The sequence below is a fragment of the Manis pentadactyla genome, chromosome 7, assembly GCF_030020395.1.
Source record: "Manis pentadactyla isolate mManPen7 chromosome 7, mManPen7.hap1, whole genome shotgun sequence".
Taxonomy (NCBI): Eukaryota; Metazoa; Chordata; class Mammalia; order Pholidota; family Manidae; genus Manis; species Manis pentadactyla.
In genome coordinates, this window is record NC_080025.1 from 795,340 (window position 1) to 803,574 (window position 8,235).

Here is an 8,235-nt window from a genome sequence, read left to right on the forward strand (position 1 = left end):
GCAAGTTAAAGTTCCCCAAAAGTGCTGCTTCTGGCCCCAGAACTCAGCCCGCTTTCTAATGGAAGAGCCCGTGCCGAGGTTTGGGCATTGTGGCTTCTGCTGGGAGTTGCCCCACAATGTCAGAGCTGACCTGCATGGCCAGGCAGGCCCCCGGCCCACCCTCTGGCGGAGCGACCTGAGTGGGTGGATGGGGTTGGCCCCTTTTCCAGGCCTGCCCCACGTGGAGCCCTTCCCACTGCTGCCAGGCCGCCAGGCGGGCTGCTTTCAGAACTCTGCAGAGTGAGGCAGATCTCCCAGAATGTCAGGGTCTGTGTGGACAGAGACAGCTGTGGGGACCTACAAGTGGCTTGTGCTCAGGGGTGCCAGCCAGGGAGCAAGGCGCAGACGCCGCGGGCACCCCATCCCTGCCACCGTTTTCCTGTGCACCTCCTTGCCTGGGGCCCCCAGGACTTGCAGGGCATGGTCCCAGGCCTCCACTTGTCTCCCCACCACGCAGCAGCCGGGGCAAGGCGGGAGGTTGTCCCTGTGGATGGCTGTTGTCTTGCTTGTCAGCAGGTTCCTGCGGAGATGTCGGACCTCAGAAATGCATTAATCGGAGAAAATGACTCCTGTAAACCGTGCCTTCAGCCGTGGATGCCTCGAGCAGCACCTGCCCTTCTCTGCATCCCCCTGTGTGCCAGGGTCTGACACGAGGGTGCTTCGTTCTTGCTCTTGGCTTGGCTTTGTTTTTTGGCACTTGGTGGTCTATGTTTTTTGATTTGTTAGTTTTTAACAGGGTTGAAAGAACCATTTGTTCCTCTGTTGCTGGCCAGGTCTCTCCCGGGGCACTAGGTGAAGAGGCTCTAGGAGAAATCTCAGTCTGGGCGGGGAGGGTTCTTGACTATTGTAAGTCCGGGGAAAGGAAATCCCAGGGCAAAATACCTCTAAAAACTGAGATCAGTCAAAGGGAGAAATAAAGTTTAAAATCCGTTTATTGCTCACAAACTGCAGTCCCCGAGCATCTTTTTCCTCTTTCCTGCTCCAGCAGAACCAAAAACCAGCCCTCCCCTCATCTCTCGGGTATAGATAAGCCCTCCTTGCCCAGATAATTACCCATTGATATGGAGATGAACTTCCACCCCTGAGGAATGATGCAAATGAACTAAAGCCGTACTTCTCTCCACCTCTGAACGCCTGTTGATATGCAGATGTACCAAAGCCAGGCGAGATATTCTGGATATGTTACAATTTTACCCACAACTATGAATGAGATAGAATTCTCAAGCAGGTTGCACAAGTGCAAGGAAGGAAGGAATTCATTAAAACGAGAGTGGCAGCAAATGCCCACAGCCGGCAGGCCGCTGGGGGAGCAGAGGAAGGAAAGGGAGGCTCCCGGGACTCCTGCTCGGCTCCGGGCAGCTCCTCTGCCGACTCCTGAAGCCGGGGCCACCTGGTGTCCAGTGTCTGCTTGGATCTGCACAGCGGGGGAGCTAAGCCCCCGCCCACCCCAGGATCTAGGGGAGCCACAGACCCCTGGATGGAGTGAGACGGTGTTCTGAGAACTTCCCAAAGCAAAGAAAGGAGATTTTTCGGGCAGGCTACTAAGGAGCATGATGGTGCAGCTGCAGTCCTGTCTCGGGTGACCCAGGCGACGGGAACTTTCAGGCCCAGATCAGAGCTCTCAGCAGCCCCTCCCTACTTGTCCCAAGGAGAACAGAGTGAAGACCTGTGCTTAAGTCTGGAAAATTGAATTATAAAAATGCTTACCACTGGAAGAGCACAGAGACAAACCTCAGCAAGTTGAACACCAAGAAGTCTTTATTTTACGGCAAAGTACACATTGGGTACACATTGGAAGCACAGGGAGTCAGGCGGCCTCAGAGAGCAGGTGCCCTTAAGGGCTTAGGAGTCTGTCTTTTAAGGCTTTCAAGAATGGGGCAAAGGGCCAGGAGAGGGGGCACATAGGTTTGCCATGTGCTCTCACGGTATCTGTCTCCGGTGAGAGACGTGATGGCACCATCCATAGCCTGTCCTCTGGATATTCTGTAAGATGAACTTAACACAAGGAATTTATTGATCCTGTTCTTCTCCAAGATAGTGGTGACCCTCAGGCACTGGGATCATGTCAGTTAGGACTGTTTGCCCTGCCTTAAGGTAGGGTCAGTTATTGGCTGATTAACATAAAGTATGTTAGGAATCTTACCTCCTAACTCCCTTATTTTTGAAATGGAATCTTAGCCTCCAGGTGGAGCCCTTCTGTTCCTACTACACTCCTTACATCTTGGCGTTTTCATCCCACGCAGGAAGTCACCGGGATGCTTGTTCTGTGTCCCTGCCCTGAGAACGTAGGTATGAACTTGAGCAACTGGTTTTAAAATGCCTCTGGGGTGTGTTTTAAGCTGGTATGGTTAGGAAGCTGACGCGGGCCGTGTCCTGGAGAAGGAAGTTCACGGTCACAGGACGCTGCACATGGAGGCGGCCCACTGTGAATGTGCAAATGGCCACCGGCTGGAAGGAGGGCGTGGGGAGGCCTCTGTGGTTTTCAAAGGATGGGGCGGGCTGACCGTGCGGATGTCGGGCTCTGGAGTCGGGCACCCCAAGCTGTCTGCTGCCTGGCTGGGGGTTCGGGTGGGGGGCTCATGTCTCCTAGGAGAGAGCAGGTAAAGCAGGGGCTGTGGGGGTGGGGGCTCGGGTCATCGCCGCCGTATCTGCCAGCCCTGGGGAGGCCAGCAGGCCCCACTCTGGTCAGTAAGGCCCCAACTCATCAGAGCGGCATAAAATACAGAAAATAGACAGCAGGGTTCATCCACAAACGTAACATACACATAATGCTTTCAACCTAGACTTAAGTCTGCTGTTGATAAATATTGTGTGATGTCTCTGCTCCTTCTGGAGTGTGTTGGGGTTAACTCAGCCAGCCACGTTTATTCATTTAATTAATTTAATGTTAGCACACACTCAAGTGAAATGATATTTATGAAACATCCTTTATAAACTAAAGAATTACGTGCATGGGTAATACTATTTTCCACAGTGTAATAACTACCCCGAGACTAATCTCTGTCTCTTCTCTTGGAATTTGTAAACACAGCATAAACTGTTTGTTTTCTTCAAGTAAATTGTCTACTAACTAGAACTCCTAGATGCCTGGAAGGTAGAAGCTAATTGATTTTTCATGGTTAATATTTACTGGTAGAAAAGAACAGAAAGCCGTGTAGATGTGCTGAAAAGAAGCTACCCTGCCTGTTCTTCTGCCCAAGAAACGAGGGTGTGAAGTACAGAGCAGTGAGACGCCGCGCACAGCCATGTGGCCGACCTCCCGGCCAGGCCGGCTGGGTCAGACCTGGGGCAGGCTTCCCCACAGTCCTGGGGCTCTCCCGGCTGCCCCGACAGGAACGGGCCTGCGGCTTGGTGATGAGGATTCTCCAGAGGAACCCACGGCTGCCACACCCTCCCGTCACATTCAATGACCTCGTTTGCAATGTGCTCCACGCCTGCCAGGTAATTATTGACATCAGAGTGACTCTGCCGGCTCTTCCAGAGATTCTGGAGACCCCAGGAGGTGAGTGATGGTCTGGTTCCCGGTGACCTGCAATCCGTGGGCGGTGGGAGAGCCCAGCTCCCTGCCACATCCTGACTGCGCTGCCCTGAAGGGGAGAGAATGGGGACGAGGTGTGCTTTCTACGTGAGGCCCATCTCTGTGGCCAGCTGAGCCCGAGGCCCCCCTGTCTCCCTGTCCAGACCCCAGGCCCAGGGAGGAAAACCGGAAAGAGAACCCTCAGGTCGGGCTTCATCGTTGGGCAATCTCACCAATGTAGTGTGTCATCTGCCTACCGTGTGACAAACATCCTACCTGACATTTTAAAAACACTGTCATTTTCTTTTAAATGCCCATGTATTTGCCTACATCACACTATGCTTTGTGTTGGGGGAGCGGGTTACAAGCCTATAAATTTGCCCCTAAAATAGTACCTGAGGTGAAAACTCCAAGGGAGGCTATATCCCTGAGGATACGCTTGGGTGAAATTGTGACATTTCCGGAGTACCTCGCTTGGCTTTAGTACATGTGCATATCAGCAGGAGCTCCAGGGTGCAGAGAAGTGTGGTTGTAGTGGATTTGCGTAAGTCTCCATATCACTGGGTCGTTACCGGGCAGTGGAGGGCTTCGCTGTACCTGGGAGGGGAGGGGGAGGGCCGTTTTTGCTGCTGTTTGAGCCGGAGAGAGATGGCCCGGGCTGCAGTTTTGTAAGCAATAAACGGGTTTTTAACTGTATTTCTCCCTTTGACTGATTACAGTTTTTAGAGCTATTTTGCCCTGGGATTTCCTCTGCCCGGACTTACAATATGAGATAAGTAAGTGCTCGAACCCTTGGGGCCACCCAGTTCCAGCGGGCACATTGCAGGGCACAGAGCCGGTCAGGCCTGCTCTGGGTGGGGAAGGCCCAGCCGGGCACAGGTGCTTCTCTGCAGAGTCTGAGTGTGTGATCCGGTAACTTCCTGCTCCTGGACGGCCTCTGGACCTCAGCACTCTAGCCCTTTCTTTGCTGTGAGCACCGCTCCGGGCAGCGCAGGGCGGCAGCTGCATCTCTAGCCCCCTGCGCAATAGGAGCACGTCCGCCCCCTCACCAGCATCCAGACCTGACCACATGACCCCCAGGGAGCAGAGGGCTGGCATCATCTTATCAACAAGGCATTAAAATGCTGGTTGTTACAGTGCTGTTAGGCCAGCTGAGATGTAAGGATTCTTTGTGTCAAAGATAATTACAGCCTTTAGCTTCAAGGTCATCCCTCCCAGAACCCTGCCCTGGCTTCCTGTCCCTTCCAGCGGAAGACTTGGCTCTGGAATGGACTTCAGACCAATCTCATCTTGTTACACATGTGGCCCACAGAGGTTAATCAACCCCCCTGAGGTCACAGTGCCAGTGGAAGAAAATCCCTGGAAAGAACGGGTCGGGACCCAGGTTCGGAGCCCTTTGCTGCATTCTGAGACTCCGGATCCAAGACACACACATGGTTTGCGGTTCAAAAACATACTTTACAGGAAAAGAATTGGACACAATGTGTACTCATAAGCAGGTACATTTTCCTATGACAAATTTTTTTTTTCTAAAAAGCTTTCATTTTGCCACAGTTTTAACAACCGTATGTAGAAAATACTATTCGTTAAACCGGGTGAGGGACAGAATCACAGACTTTATTTGGGGGATGGTTGCAATGCATATAGCACCGCTGTGGTGGGTTTTGCACAGGGGAGAGATTGGGCTCAACCCTGACCACCACAAGGAAAAGCGGGGTTCATAGCCAAGGACAAGGTGTGCACTGGGGGGCTGTGGGTGGGGAACTGCCGGGAGGAGCATCCAAGGTGGGGTGTTCTTGCTAGACCAGCCTGAGAGGATTCTTGCAGAAGGAGGGCCAAGGTAGCAACATCAAGGGTGGGGTTTTTGCTAAAACAGGACTACGTGTGCGAGGTCAGAGCCCAAGGCCAGGGTCCCAGGGCACGGTGCCGCCCGACTGGGATCGAGTCAGGCTGAGAGCCTGACCTATGGATCACAGAAATACAGAAGAAAGCCATGCTTTTGATGCCGGGGTTCTTGTTTGCGGAGTCGAAGAATGAACTTAGCAAACACCGAAGGCAGAAGAACCAGGGCAGAGGCTTTTATTTAGAAATAAAGTGAGAAGGCAGAGCTCCTGGCTCATGCCAGGAGGGGACAAGAGAGCCCGGGGTGGTGCATCGTCTAGGGGATTTATAGCCAGTTGAGGATTTGGGGGAACTGAGGTGTGGACTTGTGCCACCTGCCCTGCCCTCAAGGTGGGCTGGTTGTTGTGTTTGCCAGGGCTGTTTACAGTGAAGTCACTGGTTATGCTAAGATAACCTTGCGGAACACTCAAACATTCCAAGCCAAGTTGCTCCTGGCCTTTTGACCTTTAACTGAATCTCACTGAACATGTGGATATTCCTAGTCTGGTATCTTTACCCTAGAGAATTAGTGTGAGCTTGGCTTTGCATAATGCTGAGCACAGTTTGGGTAGGAACTTACCTTGTTACATTGCTTTGACTGTAAGTATCCTGCCCTGCTTTCTTCTGGAGGCCCTCACCCTACTGTGACTACACCCCGGTCCGTCTCACTTTGTTGCTGACCACCACGTGCCAGTCCAAAGCCCTAAGACACTGTTCGGAAGCGCAGCCGGTGGAACTTCCCCAGAGATGCTCTCTGCTAACACGCAGACTTAAAACAGGAAATTCTCGCCTCCTTCCTCTCCTTCCGAGAACTCAGTCGTTTCCCTAAGTTCTTAGAAAGAAATAGGCAGAACAGAAATCTTACTGCCCCTCTGCTAATGGCTTCTAGAAATTTATTTTTCTTCATTGAACATTGAGCATGTGTTGCTTAGTAGATCACGAAAAAAGGGTTATGTTCGAACTGTCCCTGGCCGCCGCCTCTAGGAAGCCCGTCTCGATGGTCAGCTGCCTCCGGGTGTGGTTTTTCAAAATGCAGCCTCATCTTTTACAGCTGTGGGTAGCCGGACGGGTTACTTGACCTTACCCACACTGAACCTTGGTTTTCTTCCTTGCAAAACAGGGTACGGTGCCCGAAACGGGCCGGACAGCGTAAAGCTGGCATGAAGCGCTGGGGAAGCGCTGCGCACAGGCCGCCTCACGACAGGCTGGTCACCATGCTGTGGGGGGTGGGGGCCCGTGGCTACGGAGAGGACCTCCATCTGGGGTTAACGCCGGGGTTCTTGTTTGCGGAGGAAGAACGAACTTAGCAAACACCCAAGGCAGGAGAGCCGGGGAGAGGCTTTTATTGAGAGACAGTGAGAGGACAGAGCTCCCGGCTCACACCAGGAGGGGAGCGGTGGCGCATTGTCTGGGGGATTTATAGGCGGTTGAGAGACAAAGGGCTAGGGATGCAGACCCACCAAATGGTTTCTAGATGTTTATCTTTGAAGAGACACTAAGTTTCTTACCAGTTTTCTGGATTATTTTGCAGAGTTAACCTAAGATATTTATTGCTCTGATTCTTTCCCAGGGTAGCAGCTTCTTGGTTTGGAATCCCATCAATCAAGGCTGCCTGTCCCGCTCCCAAGGTGGGCTGAGTTACTGTCTGTTTGCTAAATAATTAGGAATCTTACTTCTTAACTTCCTGGGTGTTAAAATGCAATCTTATCTTTAAGGTGGAACCCTTCCGGCCCTTCACTATGTTGTTTACGGCTGGGCTTACTTGCCATATTAATTGCCCAGGTCATATATTACTTGACTAGGGGCTGGAGGAGGAAAAGTAGCATCTGGCCAAAGTTACCAAGACAAGCTGGGCCTTTTAGCATCAGGCTAAAGTAAATTTTACAATAGCCTCATTTAATTGACACAATGAAGACATGGGCCATGCTGAGGTATTTTATTATCTGGGGGATGTTCAAACATTCCAGGCCAGTTACTCCTGGCTTTTCAGTTTTAACTAATCTTCACGGAAGAATGCGTGTACTCCTAGTCTGGTATTTTACTTTAGAGAATTAATGTGACTGACTTTGCTGAACTGTTTAATACGGAGTTTTCGTAGGAGTCTTTTTCCGGAGGCCCTCGCCCTGCTGACTACACCCGCGGCCCCCGTCTCAGGGTGAGGCTGGCTCCCTCCAACAGCAGCAGGTCGGCGGCATTTCGTCCAGAAGCTTCCCAGTACCACCGGGTGTGTGTCACCTGTAATTAAAAAAAAAAAAATTGCTCTTATCACTGTAGAGACGCCAGAGGGGAAAGAGAATCCTGAGTATTTACATCAAGAGGACTTTTCTGCCCATGTGACCGAGGAGGGTCACCGTCTTTCCAGGGCCCAGAACCCAACCCCACAGCCGGCGGGAGCACCGCTTGGAGGGCGCGGCGGGGGCGGCCCGGACCTTCATCTGCCGCAGCGTCGGGTTGCCAGGGGCACCGCGTTCCCGGGGGCGGGGGGTCCCCGGGGCTGTCCGCTCGGCCCGGCCCGGGCCTCCCCGCGGCAGGACGCTGCCCGCCGCCGACCCCAGTCAGCTGCAGCCCGAGGGTCCCACCGCAACTCCGCCCGGTCTCCCGACAGCCGCTCCTCTGCCCGGCCCGCTCCCCAACCCCGCGATCGTGGCTCCGCTCCCGCCATCCTGGACCGTAGCTCCGCGCGGGAGGCGCCCACCAGAGACCGCGGCTCCGCCCAGCGCCCCAACTCCGACAGACTCCGCCTCCATCCCGCGTGCCCCGCCCACGACCCCGCCCAGCGCCCCTCCGGCAGAGACTCC

At 53.3% G+C, this 8,235-nt stretch overlaps 2 long non-coding RNA genes across 2 annotated transcripts; one reads left to right on the forward strand and one right to left on the reverse strand.

The window, feature by feature from the left end:
* Positions 1–2,496: 2,496 nt before the first annotated feature.
* LOC130684401 (uncharacterized) lies at positions 2,497–7,856 on the forward strand. The gene is made up of 3 exons (XR_008998646.1): positions 2,497–2,639; positions 3,176–5,055; positions 7,712–7,856. It is a non-coding gene; the product is annotated as an uncharacterized LOC130684401 (long non-coding RNA).
* LOC130684400 (uncharacterized) lies at positions 7,498–8,116 on the reverse strand. Its single transcript, XR_008998645.1, has 2 exons — positions 7,867–8,116; positions 7,498–7,672 (listed from the first exon to the last, which is right to left on the reverse strand). It is a non-coding gene; the product is annotated as an uncharacterized LOC130684400 (long non-coding RNA).
* Positions 8,117–8,235: the final 119 nt, after the last annotated feature.